This window comes from Giraffa tippelskirchi, chromosome 8, assembly GCF_054371585.1.
Source record: "Giraffa tippelskirchi isolate mGirTip1 chromosome 8, T2T-mGirTip1v1.2.pri, whole genome shotgun sequence".
NCBI lineage: Eukaryota > Metazoa > Chordata > Mammalia > Artiodactyla > Giraffidae > Giraffa > Giraffa tippelskirchi.
In genome coordinates, this window is record NC_137282.1 from 6,795,448 (window position 1) to 6,808,659 (window position 13,212).

Consider the following 13,212-nt stretch of genomic DNA (forward strand, 5'->3'; position numbering starts at 1 on the left):
ATGTGTGGATCCACTGAGATTCAGGGGTTGCCGCGTTGCCAAGGAACAGCTTAGCCTGGCCTAACTAATGCAACAGCTGAAGAGGGCGTTCATACGTAACCCAGGACATGTGTCCACATCCTAGATCAGGGATCTCCGACCTTTTCGGCACCAGGGACTGGTTTCACGGAACACAATTTTCCCACAGATGGCCCAGGGCTGTGACGGAGGGGACAGTTTTTTGGATGATTCAAGTGCATTCCATGTACTTATTTGTTTTTGGCTGTGCTGGGTCTTCGTTGCTGCCTGGGCTTTTCTCCAGCCGTGGCGATTGGCGGCTACTCTCGAGATGTGGTGCGCAGGCTTCTCATTGCAGTGGCTTCTCTTCCTGCAGAGCCCTGGCTCTAGGGTGTGGGCTCAGGAGTTGTGGTGCATGGGCTCAGTTGCTCTGCCGCATGTGGGATCTTCCCGGCCCAGAGATCGAACCCATGTCTCCTGCACTGGCAGGCGGATTCCTTACCACTGAGCCACCAGGGAAGCTCCTCAAGCGCATTGCATTTACTGTGCACTTTACTTCTATTATCATTACATCGGCACCTCCTCAGATCACCAGGCACTAGATCCGAAAGATGGGGACCCCAGTCCTGGATGACTTACAGCCTTGTCCACAGACCTACAGCCCTCATCCTGTGCTGAAAGCACCAAGCTACGTATTTCACTCTCGAGATAGCAAGCAAAGGCAAGGGTTCAGAAAGGGTTAAGTGTAGTTGGTGCTCAGGGTAAAGGGTGTTGACAAGGCAAAACTACACAATTAGGAATCCACATCCCATTCTGTGACCTGTGGGCACGGAGATTTAATCGTCTCAATGGTCCCTGTTCTGTGTTCAGATTACACCAAACATGACTGGAAAGCCGTTCTGCCAAACAAAGGCAGACACAGAATGCAACACAATTCAACCTCAGTCTCCATGCCAATGAGTGTGGCAAGAGAATACACTGTTTCCCTAAATCGCCTGCTCTCCTAAATAGGCTGCTACACGCCTTACTGTTTTCACCTTATTGTTTTATTAAAGAAACAGTCTATGAAAGGCAGTTCTATTATCTTGAAAATCTGTGTTTCTTGGTCTGACTTTTTTCTTCCTTGACGTTAAATACTGTACTTCTTGTGACTGTACTTTGAGTTTTAATCTCATTCAAATGTGATCCTTTACAGCAACTTTCTCATGGGATAACTTCCTTCCCTTTTATCTTTTTCAAATGCAGGCCAACAAAAGATGTTATTTCAACGCAAAATCTAAAACTCAGGAGCCACAAAGGAAACCTTTTCCAGTCTCTGGGTAGTTTGCTACATTGCAGCTTTGCAAAGAAAGACAGAAAGAAACATGACCCTCATCTGCCATCATTAATCAGACCAGGCAGAATCTGCATGTTTGTATTACTGAGAATATTTGTATTGAAACTAAAATGTGTCTTGGAACTGCTCCTCTCAGTAGAAGAGAAGTAAGCCAGCATTTTGACTCACTGTACAATTACAAGGTAAAAAGAAAACTCTTGATGCAAAGACTAGACAGATTCCAAGTATGCAATCCAGGGGGCACAGAGAAATGCATAAGTAGACCAAGCTACGGCGAAGTGGAGTCCAGGTTAGCAAGGCACTTGCTTATCATTTTCAAATTTCAACAGGCAGCAAGCATTCCATTCAGACTCCAAAGTTACATTGTGTCTGGGTATTTTTGCCATTATCAGTCATGTTTTCCCACTACGACCGCACACTATAAGCACAGTTTGGAGATTTAATGGGTCAGCGAATCAGTGCTCTGCCTCTCGGCTGAGACCAACGCCCAGGTAAGCAGGAGAGCGGCAGGTGGAGTGACAGGAGAGAGAGCTGTCGCTGAGACCGTGTCCAGGTGCAACGCGGGCATCGGCGGAGGGAGCTGGACACCGCACGGTGGAGGGACGGAACGCCTTTAGGGAGACACAACTACGCAGATACGACTGTCAGAGGTTTGAAAAGTAAGTCTGTTAGTGCCTTCCCACATCAGGGGAGAGATTACAGGGGATCCTAATGTTTTCAGCATTTAGAATTGAATGATTTTCGGATTCTTGTTAAACTATTCTTCAGAGAAACAATGGGAATTTATATGTTCATCTAATAAGAAAACTCACCCTTGCAGCAAGGTTCAAGGGAAATCATGGTTTGTTTTTATAAATCAGCACCTGTTATAAAGGAAAAACTCCACATTTTCATTGATGCTTTAGTTGCTTAACTTTCACATATACTTTTCATTGTATTTTACCTGCTTAGCTTTCACACATAAGTACAAAATTGACATTTTTTTGTTTTACATTTTATATAGATTGTAACCTAATTGCTTAAAATTTGTCTTTTTATCTCTCATTGCATATATATTTGAAATATCAAAGATAGATCTCATTTTACAAAAATGATTAATATCTTTCTGATTAATGCTGTATGATGATGATTTCTAGTGTCTACATGATACTACTTATCAGCTCAGTTCAGTTAAGTAACTCAGTCATGTCTGACTCTTTGTGACCCCATGGACTGCAGCACACCAGGCTTCCCTGTCCATCACCATCTCCTGGAGCTTGCTCAAATTCATTTCCATCGAGTCGGTGATGCCATCCAAACATCTCATCCTCTGTCATCCCCTTCTCCTCCTGCTTTCAATCTTTCCCAGCATCAGGGTCTTTTCCACATTGTTTAAGCTACAGTTCTAAATACTGCACATACATTATCTCATCTAAACCTTATAGCAACTCTAATTACTATTATCCCCACTTTATAGGAGAAAGCTGAGGTATGGAGAGTTTGTAGATCAAGTAATTTTTTTCCTTCCAGCTGGATCTAGTGGTTTTTTTTATTTTGATTCAACATAATGATGCTTTATTAACAATACTTCTTCAAAACAAGATTGGTTGGGTTAAACAAAAAATTACGTCATGCAAAAAAAATTGCCAGAGGTTCTGGTTCCAGGCGTGATGGAGTAAGCACACGCCACCCTTTCTCTCACTGAATGCAATTAGTAAACCTAAACAGATTGCCTGACTCAGATGTTTGACGACCTTACAAAGGAAGTATATACTAGCAGGCAGATCAGGCAAAAATGCTAGAATTCAAACTAGTGCCTGGGATTGATCCCTGGGTTGGGAAGATCCCCCGGAGGAGGGCATGGCAACCCACTCCAGTCTTCTTGCCTGGAGAATCCCATGGACAGAGGAGCCTGGCGGGCTCCAGTCCCTGGGGTCACACACAGCTGAGCGACTGAGCACTGCACAGCTGGGCTGCTGGTGAGCTTGGTTTCTTTACCCCTCAGCAACCCCCGCCCAACCCTGAACTTGAAGTAGCCGGAACTGCACGCATGCAGACGGGACGATTAGGAGACGCCCTCTGCATCAGGTGTGAGAAGAACTTCAAGACTTAAAAGGAGAGGAAGCTCTCTGCTCAGTGGGGTGGTGGCTCTAAGTGCTCTTGTTCAGCTGCTCAGTCGTGTCTGATTCTTTCCGACCCAATAGACTGTAGCCCGCCAGGCTCCTCTGTCCACGGGACTTTTCATCCAAGAATACTGGAGTGGGATCTTTCAGACCCAGGGACTGAACCCGAGTCTCCTGCACTGGCAGGTGGATTCCTCACCACTGAGCCCCCTCTTAGAGGTGGAACCAAATCCAGGGCTCCCCTGACCCCACCTCATTCCCCCTGCCGCCTGGCCCCAGATGTGGTGCAGCTGTGGGAGTGGAGAGTTTCTGGCTAGGGGACCAAAAGAGGAGACTAGTGAACTGGAAAATAGCAGAGAGATAGTGGAGAGGGAGCATCTTGGGAAACTGACCTCAAAGGTTGTTTACAAATGCTCAGGCTCAGCCTGCCATGCCTGTGTACAGGTTTGGTGCTAATTAGCATATCAAAGACTGAGAACTGACTTAAAGGATAGAGTTTACCCAGATGCCACACTGATACAAGTGGTGCACAAGTTGGACAAATTCAATCAGCATCACTGCAAAGGCTTTGAAAACTAAGCTGACGTTGCAACCATAGACCATAAAAAGAGGAATTTGCAGACTGAACTTAACTAGGTTGGTTATCTGTTAAAACAAAACTAATGTTCCTCATATGATTTAAACAAATCCAAGTGTCATAAAGTAATATTCAAAATGCCCGTGATACAACCCCAAATTACCTGATCTCCAAAGAAGCAAGTAAATCTTAAGTTGTAATCAACAAATGACAACAATAAGATGACACAGACCTTGGAATATTTGACAAAAGACTTTAAACAGCTATTATGAAAGTGCTCAAATAAGTAATTGCAAATATTCTCAAAAGGAATATTAAATTGAATATATCAGAAAATATAAAGTAGAATCAAGTAGGATTTAAAAAAAGAAAGTAAAATAATCTAAATTAAAAAACTCAATGGACAGAAAGGAATCAATGAAACTATCTTTCTTTGTATGCTGCATGATTATCTATGTAGAAAATCCCAAGTTGATAATAAAACTCTCAGAACTAATAAGGGAATTTAGGAAGATCACAAGACAACAAAGTATACACACACAAGTCCATATTTTCATATAGTATAACATAAAGTGTTACATAAAATGTACGATATAAAAAACTGAACTATTAAATACAACACCATTTATTTGGGGGGTAATAAAAAGTTTCAGAAATAGAGAGTGCTAATGGTTATTCAGTTCAGTTCAGTCCCTCAGTCGTGTCCAACTCTTTGCGACCCCATGAACCACAGCATGCCAGGCCTCCCTGTCCATCACCAATTCCCAGAGTTTACCCAAACTCATGTCCATCAAGTCAGTGATGCCATCCAGCCACCCCATCCTCTGTCGTCCCCTTCTCCTCCTGCCTTCAATCTTTCCTAGCATCAGGATCTTTTCAAATGAGTCAGGTCTTCGCAGGTTGTATAACATCGTAAATGTACTTGATGCACAATTTAAAGTGGTTAAAATAAAACAATGGGCCAATGATGAAATCAAAGAGGAAATTTTAAAATATCTTGAGAAAAGGGACAATGAAAACACAACCATACAAAATCTATTGAATGCAGTAAAAGCAGTCCTAAGAGGGGTGTTCATAGCAATGCAGTCCTTCAAAGAAAAGTACCAAATAAACGACCTAACAAACCACCTAAAAGAATTAGAAAAAGAACAAATAAAACCTAAACTCAGCAGAAGGAAGAAAATAATAAAGATCAAAGATGAAACAAATAAAACAGAGTTTAAACAAAACAATAAAGCCAAGAGCTGGGTTTTTTGGAAGGATAAACAAAATCAACAAACCTCTGGTGAGGCTCACCAAGAAGAAAAGAGGATTTGAATAAACAAGACAAAAAATGAAAGAAAAGAAATAACAACCAAAACGCATAAATACAAAAAACCATAAGAGAATACTATGAATAATTATACCGCAGCAAATTGTGCAACCTAGAAGTGGACAAGTTGGGTGGAAGAAGCAAGTCTCAGAAGGTGAGACACTTTGTTCTTGGAGAGACAAAACTATTGTATTGAAGAACAGATAAATGGTTTCCAGGGGCTAGGGGTGGAGAAAGGTGTAAGTATAAAGGGACATCATGTGCTTTGTGAGTGTGTTTGCATAATTACTCGTGTATGTGTGTGTGTTATGTAGGTACTGTTGCTCTTTAGTCACTAGTCATGTTGGACTTTTGCAACCCCATGGGCTATAGCTTGCCAGGCTCCTCTATCCATGGGGTTTTCCAGACAGTTTTCCAGGAGTGGGTTGCCATTTTCTTCTCCAGAGGATCATCCTAGACCAGGGATCAAACTCAAATCTCTTGCACTGACAGGAAGATTCTTTACCACTGAGCCACCGAGGAAGCCCTTATATACATGTATGTCAAAATTCATAGAACTGCGCGCACACACACACACATGCAAATGTGCTAATTTTACTTTATGATAATTTTCTAAGTGTTGCCTACTCCAGCATCAAGGACCAACTCAAATACCACCAGTACCGCTTCCTTTTTCCCTGAATTGAAGTGTTAAGCACATTGTTATAAAATGTCTCTGAAGTTTGGAGATGTTTCTGGAAATTAAGGAATGGTGCCGGCTCCCTACCTACATATTTTTGATGGCGAGTGACCGATCAGTACCTGATCAGTATCTGACTGATCGGGCCTATCAGGAGGGTGGCAGGGGAACGCAGTGTGGAGCAACTTGGGAAAGGCAGAGTGTGGACGTGGCCATCCCAGTTCGCCATGGCTCTGAGGATTGAGGCAAAAACCCAGCTAGTGTCTGTGACCCAAGCGAGGTTAAAGGAGGGATGGGAGCCAACAGCTTGCCCTTGTGATCCCTTTGCAAAGCAGAGTTGCCAGCCTGAAAGGATACAGCGTGTACTGCTGGCAGGAGCCGCAGGAAAGTCTGACTGCCCTCCGAGGGTTTTTGGGTTTCACTGTATCGGAGTTGAATGCTGATGCTGAAAACCTTGTATGCCACCTACACGGAAATCTTCATTTTAGCAGAGGCCATTAAAAGCAGAATGATGGCGGGCTAAGTCATGGGCATGTCCCTCCACCCAGACGGTACCCAATGTGGCTGAGTCTGCATGCCCTGCCGAGAAGCAGACCAGGCAATGTGGCCCCAGAGCAGGGCCAACGGAGGAGCGGCCACCCAGGCTGCTGGATTCTGTAGGAAGGTGGTCCAGCTCTATCACTGCTTCTGCAGACGGTGCTGCTCAAAGGAAAAACAGGAAAGCAGGGCAGGCCAGGCTCTGAGACTCTATCCACACAGAGCAGCAGCTGCTCCAGAACAGAAAACTAGCCTGAACAAGATGAGAGAGACTGAAGCTTTCAGGATTTAAACCAGGATCAGATGAGACGGAAGTCCTTTATTCAGTGAGATCAAACAGAAGCCCCTCCCTGCCTGCCCCAGTACCTAGCGAGATTATGAGAACAAGTTTAGTCTATGGCCATGCCACCCTGAGCACGCCCGGGCTCATCTGATCTCGAAAGCTAAGCAGGATCGGGCCTGGTTAGTACTTGGATGGGAGAACAAGTTTATGATCAGGTATTCAAAACCACTAAACACGTTCTGTGCTTGTGCAGTGCCGAGTTGAGATCTTCAATCACTCTCACGACAGAAAGAAGAAAGGTTAGGAAAGAGATTCTGGAGAAAACAAAAAGCGAGAGATCGGAAAGAAACGACCAGTCATGGCAAGCGCCCATTTTTGTTTCCCTTGGATCATTTTCCTCGTTTCCAGCCTGCTCAGGTCCCTGGCAGCCCGCCATGGCTGGCCTTCCGTCCAAGGTACCCACCTGGCCAGCTTCTGTCTCCTGTAACCATGGAAACTTCTGGCCTTGCTCTGTGCCCAGTGCCGTATCCCGAGCCACCGCCCTGAGAGCCGATGGGTGAATGAGTGTACGTGGGCTGTGTCTCACCTGTGCTTGACCTGAGTGCCTTCAACCAGAGAAGACCTCCATGTCGCTGACTTCAGGTGACAACCTCTATGTTTCCAGGTGATGCGTGGGGGGGCCCTGATTTCCTGCAACCTTAGGTTTTGTGGAGATGGGGTTCGTCTTCCACTTTATTTGTGAATAATGGTGGCTAAAGGAAGTGCCCAAGTTTTGATGTTTGAAGATTTAAAGAATACGTGTTTCAGGTGAATAGAGGAAAACTTTTTTTAAAAAAGTTTAAAATTGGAGTTTCCAAGAGGTGTAGGCACATCTACATAATTTGCTGTCGTGTGTGCAAGCTCAGTTGCTCAGTCGTGTCTGACTCTTGGTTAATCCATGGGCTATAGCGCGCCAGGCTCCTCTGTCCATGGGATTCTCCAGGCAAGAACACTGGAGTGGGTAGCCATTCCCTTCTCCAAGCGATCTTCCCGACCCAGGGATCAAACCCAGGTCTCTTGCATTGCAGCTGGATTCTTTACGGCTGAACCACTGGGGAAGCCAGATTTTGCTGTCACTATCTCTTTTTTATTAATACGTGGAAAACTACAGCTTCACATGTAGGATTACTGATTCCCCATGTCTGTCATCACAGAGACCTGGGTTTTTATGCGCAGCTCAACAGCAGTCTATTACAACGACCAGCAGAGCTTGTCAGTGTCACATGTGTGTCCACATTGAAGCCCACTGACCATCGTTTCATCTCACTCCCATTTTTCACTAGATTCTAGGATGGGATTCTCCTTTACGACTCTTCAACTATAAAGTCAACTACCGGAGGAAAGAGGGACAGGACAGGTGGTAAACGGAAGCAGCAGGCCTGCAAAGACCAGAGGCTGAGGAATGGCAAGAGGCTCAGAGGTGCCCACCCCAGCGTCTAGATGTCTCTTTGGCAAGGCAACAACTGCCCCTTGCTGCAGGCTCCTCTCTTGTACCTGCTCTGACTGGCACTTTCTTTGGTCCGTTTCAATCAGCCATGAAGCACAGTAGGCAACAATCATCAGCCTGGGCTTTCTCCACGGCCTTGGCAGGCTTCCCAGGCATCAGCCAGGAATCTGCCTGCCCCCACCAGGCATTTGCTCAGCCCCTTTGTCCTCACTGCCCCCAAGTTTCCATCACAGCATAGAACTTCCTAAAAAAAATAAGTGAAATCACAGCTGGCAGTCTTTATAAATAAACACACACACAACCATACCACGCTTACAAAACAAACAAGCCAAAGAGACAGAGTAACCTAGTTGGTCAAGAGCCTTATAGATACAGAATATTTAGGGGGGAAAAAAAAGAACATGGCCAATAATTTAATTAAGACAAAATTAACAAAATGACTCAATCAATAAGTATATTAGATCACATACTTATTGGTTGAATCATCACTTCGTGGCAAATAGATGGGAAAAAAACGGAAGCAGTGACAGATTTTATTTTCTTGGGCTCCAAAATCACTGCGAACGATGACTCAGCCATGAAATTAAAAGATGCTCCTTGGAAGGAAAGTTACAACAAACCTAGACAGCGTATTAAAAAGCAGAGACATAACTTTGCCAACAAAGTCCGTATAGTCAAAGCTATGATTTTTCCAACAGTCATGTACAGACGTGACAGTTGGACCATAAAGAAAGCTGAGTGCCAAAGAACTGATGCTTTCAAATGGTGATGCTGGAGAAAACTCTTGAGACTCCCTTGGACTGCAAGGAGATCAAACCAGTCAATCCTAAAGGAAATCAACCCTGAATATTCATTGAAAGGACTGAGGCTGAAGCTAAAGTTCTAGTACTTTGGCCATCTGATGCAAAGAGCCAACTCACTGGAAAAGCCCATGATGTTGGGAAAGACTGAAGGTAAAAGGAGAAGGAGGTGGCAGAGGATGAGATGGTTAGATAGTATCACCAACTCAATGGACATGAATCTGATCAAACTCCAGGAGATAGTGAAGGACAGACAAGCCTGGCGTGCTGCAGTCCATGGGGTTGCAAAGAGTCAGACATGACTTAGAGACTGAACAACAACAATGTTAGATCACAAATATTTGGCTTCAATCAGGAGGAGACATATTACTATTGTGCTTGTCAGCTGGTGAGTTTGTTAGATACGCATTAAAAATAACACTTTGCAGACTTTACTCAAAATGCTCACCCAACTTAGAATGGTCTCCCACCCCTTATTTTATTTTTATTTTTGGTTGTGCTGGGTCTTCTTTTCTGTGCTTGGGCTTTCTCTAGATGTGACGGGGGGGCTTCTCTTGCCGTGGAGCACAATCTCTAGGCACATGGGTTTCGTTGCTCTGTGCCACATGGAATATTCCCAGACCGGGGATCAAACCCCTACCCCTTGCATTGGCAGGTGAATTCTTAACCACCGACCACCAGAGAAGTCACTTTATCCCTTATTTTAAACACCTCTTCCTTCAAAGTCATGCCCCATCTCCTCCCCAAACTTGCCAATAACATAACTTCTCCCCGATCCCAGGTAAGATTCACTGCATCCAGTGATGTAGGCTGACCTACATGCCTAACTTGCCCTCCAAAGTGTCTCCCCAAGAGACCTGCAAACTCGGTGGGGACAGTCACCATTCCTGACACTTCTCCGGTTGCCTTCATCGCACCTCGCACATCCAGGGCACAAGCAAACCCAATCATTTGTTAAATCTTCAAGCGTGTGACTACGCCATGTATCAAATGGAAGTGCTGGTGACCCTAGACACAGGGGTCCCTCACACAGCAGACGGGGTGGGGCCAGTTCATGTGCTGAATCTCACAGTCCTGCCTCGAGCTCCACTGTGGCGGTCCTCACTCTGTGCTGGCAGGTGGGAGGGGAAGATGGTAGAAGGTGGTCTCTTTCCTCAGGATGCAGCAACAGACCAGCAACGAACTGCTGTTTCCCCAGCTTTACCCCCTTTCACACCATCTGCCTAGTTTTTGTTGCATATGAATAATATCTGTTCAATTCTTAACATTTTTTAACATAAATGGTTTTAAAGGGAATCTTTAGAATTACTATGAATAAATGGCAAACCAGTGTCATTTTCTGGAAATAGAAGGCATATGCTAATATTCTGTAAAATATTAATACATAACTTTTAAAATGAAAATAATAAAGTTGTGTTACTACCTAAGGTCCACACTTTTGGGAAACATCATATTACATCAAAATCCACACTGACCAGTAAGATAGATTAGCCTGTATTTCACATAGATGTTACTCTGTACCTATGTTGGGACCCACATTTGAAAAATCAATCTTTCTGAAGAAGTCATGTTTATCTGATTTGATCTGCTTTGCCTCAAATGTCAGAGAAAAGAAAATTCTCTACCATTCAAAATTGGTCAAGAAAAAAGTCTATGAGCCCTATAAAAGTAAACGTGCTAATAGGTATTCAGCAAAAACCGAAAAACAATAGTTTCTGAGTACAGGAAAAATGAAGTCTTTATTAATCTGAGAATTTTCTAAATTGGGTATTCTAGTTGGCTGACTCTAGTTATAGCTTACCAAGTGTTACCAGACAATAGTTGAATTTTAATGGTGATTGGTAAAAATACTTTTGAAAATATGAAGGAATAATTTCTGTTATGTTTCTCTGATGATCTGTGATACCATGGGGGCCCAGGCTAAACCATTTCAATGATCTCCATTTCCTGAGCACCTGTTCTGAGTGGCCCTCAGCTTTACTGCCGGGATTTCATTCTGCAATCCCCGCATTACAGCGAGATAGGTGCTGTCATCCTCTTTATGCAGATGGACGAATTGAGCCATCAAGAAATGCAATAACTCGACTGGAGACAAAAAGTGGCAGGGACTCTCAGCCACGCCCATCTGATTTCGAAATTCACCTCTTAATCCCAAGTGTAGCGGAACGGGCTTGCCCAGCACCCAGCCTGAGGTGCACTGCCTATGTGACACTCCTTCGACTTAAGATGACTGAGTTGGGTTTTATTTTTCTTTTAACACTTTGTAATCTGCCAATTTCCCTTAAGCCTTAGAGACAATACAAAAAGTAATTCGAGTTCATTGAGAACTCCAGGTGACTGAACTCTAGCTAATTAAGCTTTAATAGTATGTAATTCCTAATGATTAAAGATGCTTTTATGTGCGCTCAGAAAAAGTAATATTGGACATGGTCATGCTTAAATTGCTTCTTTTGAAGTTAAGGTAGAAACATTTTAATAACACTGGAGGAATCTAAAGGTGGCCCAGCAGACTCTTCTCCTGAATGTTTTGAAGTCTTCCTGAGCCAAGAAATGTCCAGGCGAACCGTATACAACTGCTCATGGTGTCAGGACGAAAAGTCCACCTTCCCGCCGTTACAATATTTCCTCATTATTCCTACATTTCTCCTAAATATGTGATTCTGAGAATTGAGGAAAAAGAACTTGCTATAAGCCATGCCTCTGTGACTTTGGCTAGAATTACTCTCTATTATTAAAACAGCAAATATCTACTCCTATTGCCATCCAATTGATACCAGGTGGAATTGCATTAAAATCATTACAGGGTTTTCCTACTCGAGGCTTATTAGAAAATTAGGTTGCACAACCCATCCCACTTCTGAGAAAAGTTGACTTGAAGGTGACTTTATTTCTCATAAGTCCCCAATAACCTCTGACTGTACAACCACTCGTGAATCAGAAAGCAGTTTTTCTTTCACAAACACGTTACCATCTTTGGGACAGAGGGACAGCACAGCACTGGCGCGTCCTTGGAGCGTCCTTGCCGCGTCAGCTCAGGAAGCCCGTGAGCTGGCCCAGGGCCTGCCTCCCACCTTTGTTCCTGGCTCGTTCCGGTTCCTTCCTACAGACTCAGCCGAGACTGGGGTACAGCTTCCTGCGCCCACATCCAGGGCTTCCCTAACTAGCTGTGAGGGCATGGCTGTCACCTCTTGTGCCTTGAGGTCTTTTGTCTGTAAGCAGAGCGACCCACTCCACTTTTCTTGCCTGGCAAATCCAATGGACGGAGGAGCCTGGCAGGCTGCAGCCCATGGGGTCGCAGAGTCATACAGGACTGAGTGACTGAGCTCTCAGTTTGATGGGGTTCTTGTAAAGATGAGATAAAACAATCCACATAACACCTGTGCATGTATAATGACATATATGATGACACATAATACATGCTCAGTACATGCTAGCTCTTATTACCCTGGAGAGCCCTCCAGGCAAGAAGTTTTCCCCACCCACTCAGACCAGGTCGGGTACCCCCACTACACATGTCTACAGCATCTTGACCTTCCTAGCAACACGTACCAGAGTTTTAACGACCCATACAATGCCTGTCTTTTCAGCTAGATTATATACACTGCAGAGGTAGGTCTTTTTTTCTTTTTTTTTAATCCCTAGCGCCTAGCACAGAGCCTGCAACTGAAAATTTGTTAAGTGAGTGAAAGTTGATTGAGGAAGCTGTGAGCTGTATGAGTTCTTTGGGCAGACATTTAATCATCAGTTTTAAAAACTGGTCAATTTGCAGGAATCGAGAGAAATTTGTAGTGTGCCACACCTCAGTTTGTGACATAATTTGAAAAAAATTAATAACAGTAGTGGTACCTAAGTTTTCCATACCCTCTCTGCTTTATAGTATATTCATACCTATTACTCCACCTCAGAGGCTCACAGACCATCTCATCCAAAGCTTCCTGTGAGAGCTAAGGAAACAGAAAGCCGTCACTTCACCCAGAGTCACCACATCCTCCAAACGGCTGCGACAGACAGGACACCAGGGAAGCCCTTGGACTCTCACCACGTGTTCCATGATTCAAAAGCTTGAAACACAACTTGTGAGGGGATAATTGCACATGTTTGCT

General features: G+C 44.1%; 1 protein-coding gene and 1 long non-coding RNA gene across 3 annotated transcripts in view; one reads left to right on the forward strand and one right to left on the reverse strand.

The window, feature by feature from the left end:
* The window catches only part of PSD3 (pleckstrin and Sec7 domain containing 3), a 540,565-nt gene that overhangs the window by 508,824 nt on the left and 18,529 nt on the right, over positions 1-13,212 (reverse strand). The window lies entirely within an intron of this gene.
* Positions 1,748-11,523, forward strand: LOC145517856 (uncharacterized). Its single transcript, XR_014062408.1, has 3 exons — positions 1,748-1,992; positions 7,077-7,465; positions 8,146-11,523. It is a non-coding gene; the product is annotated as an uncharacterized LOC145517856 (long non-coding RNA).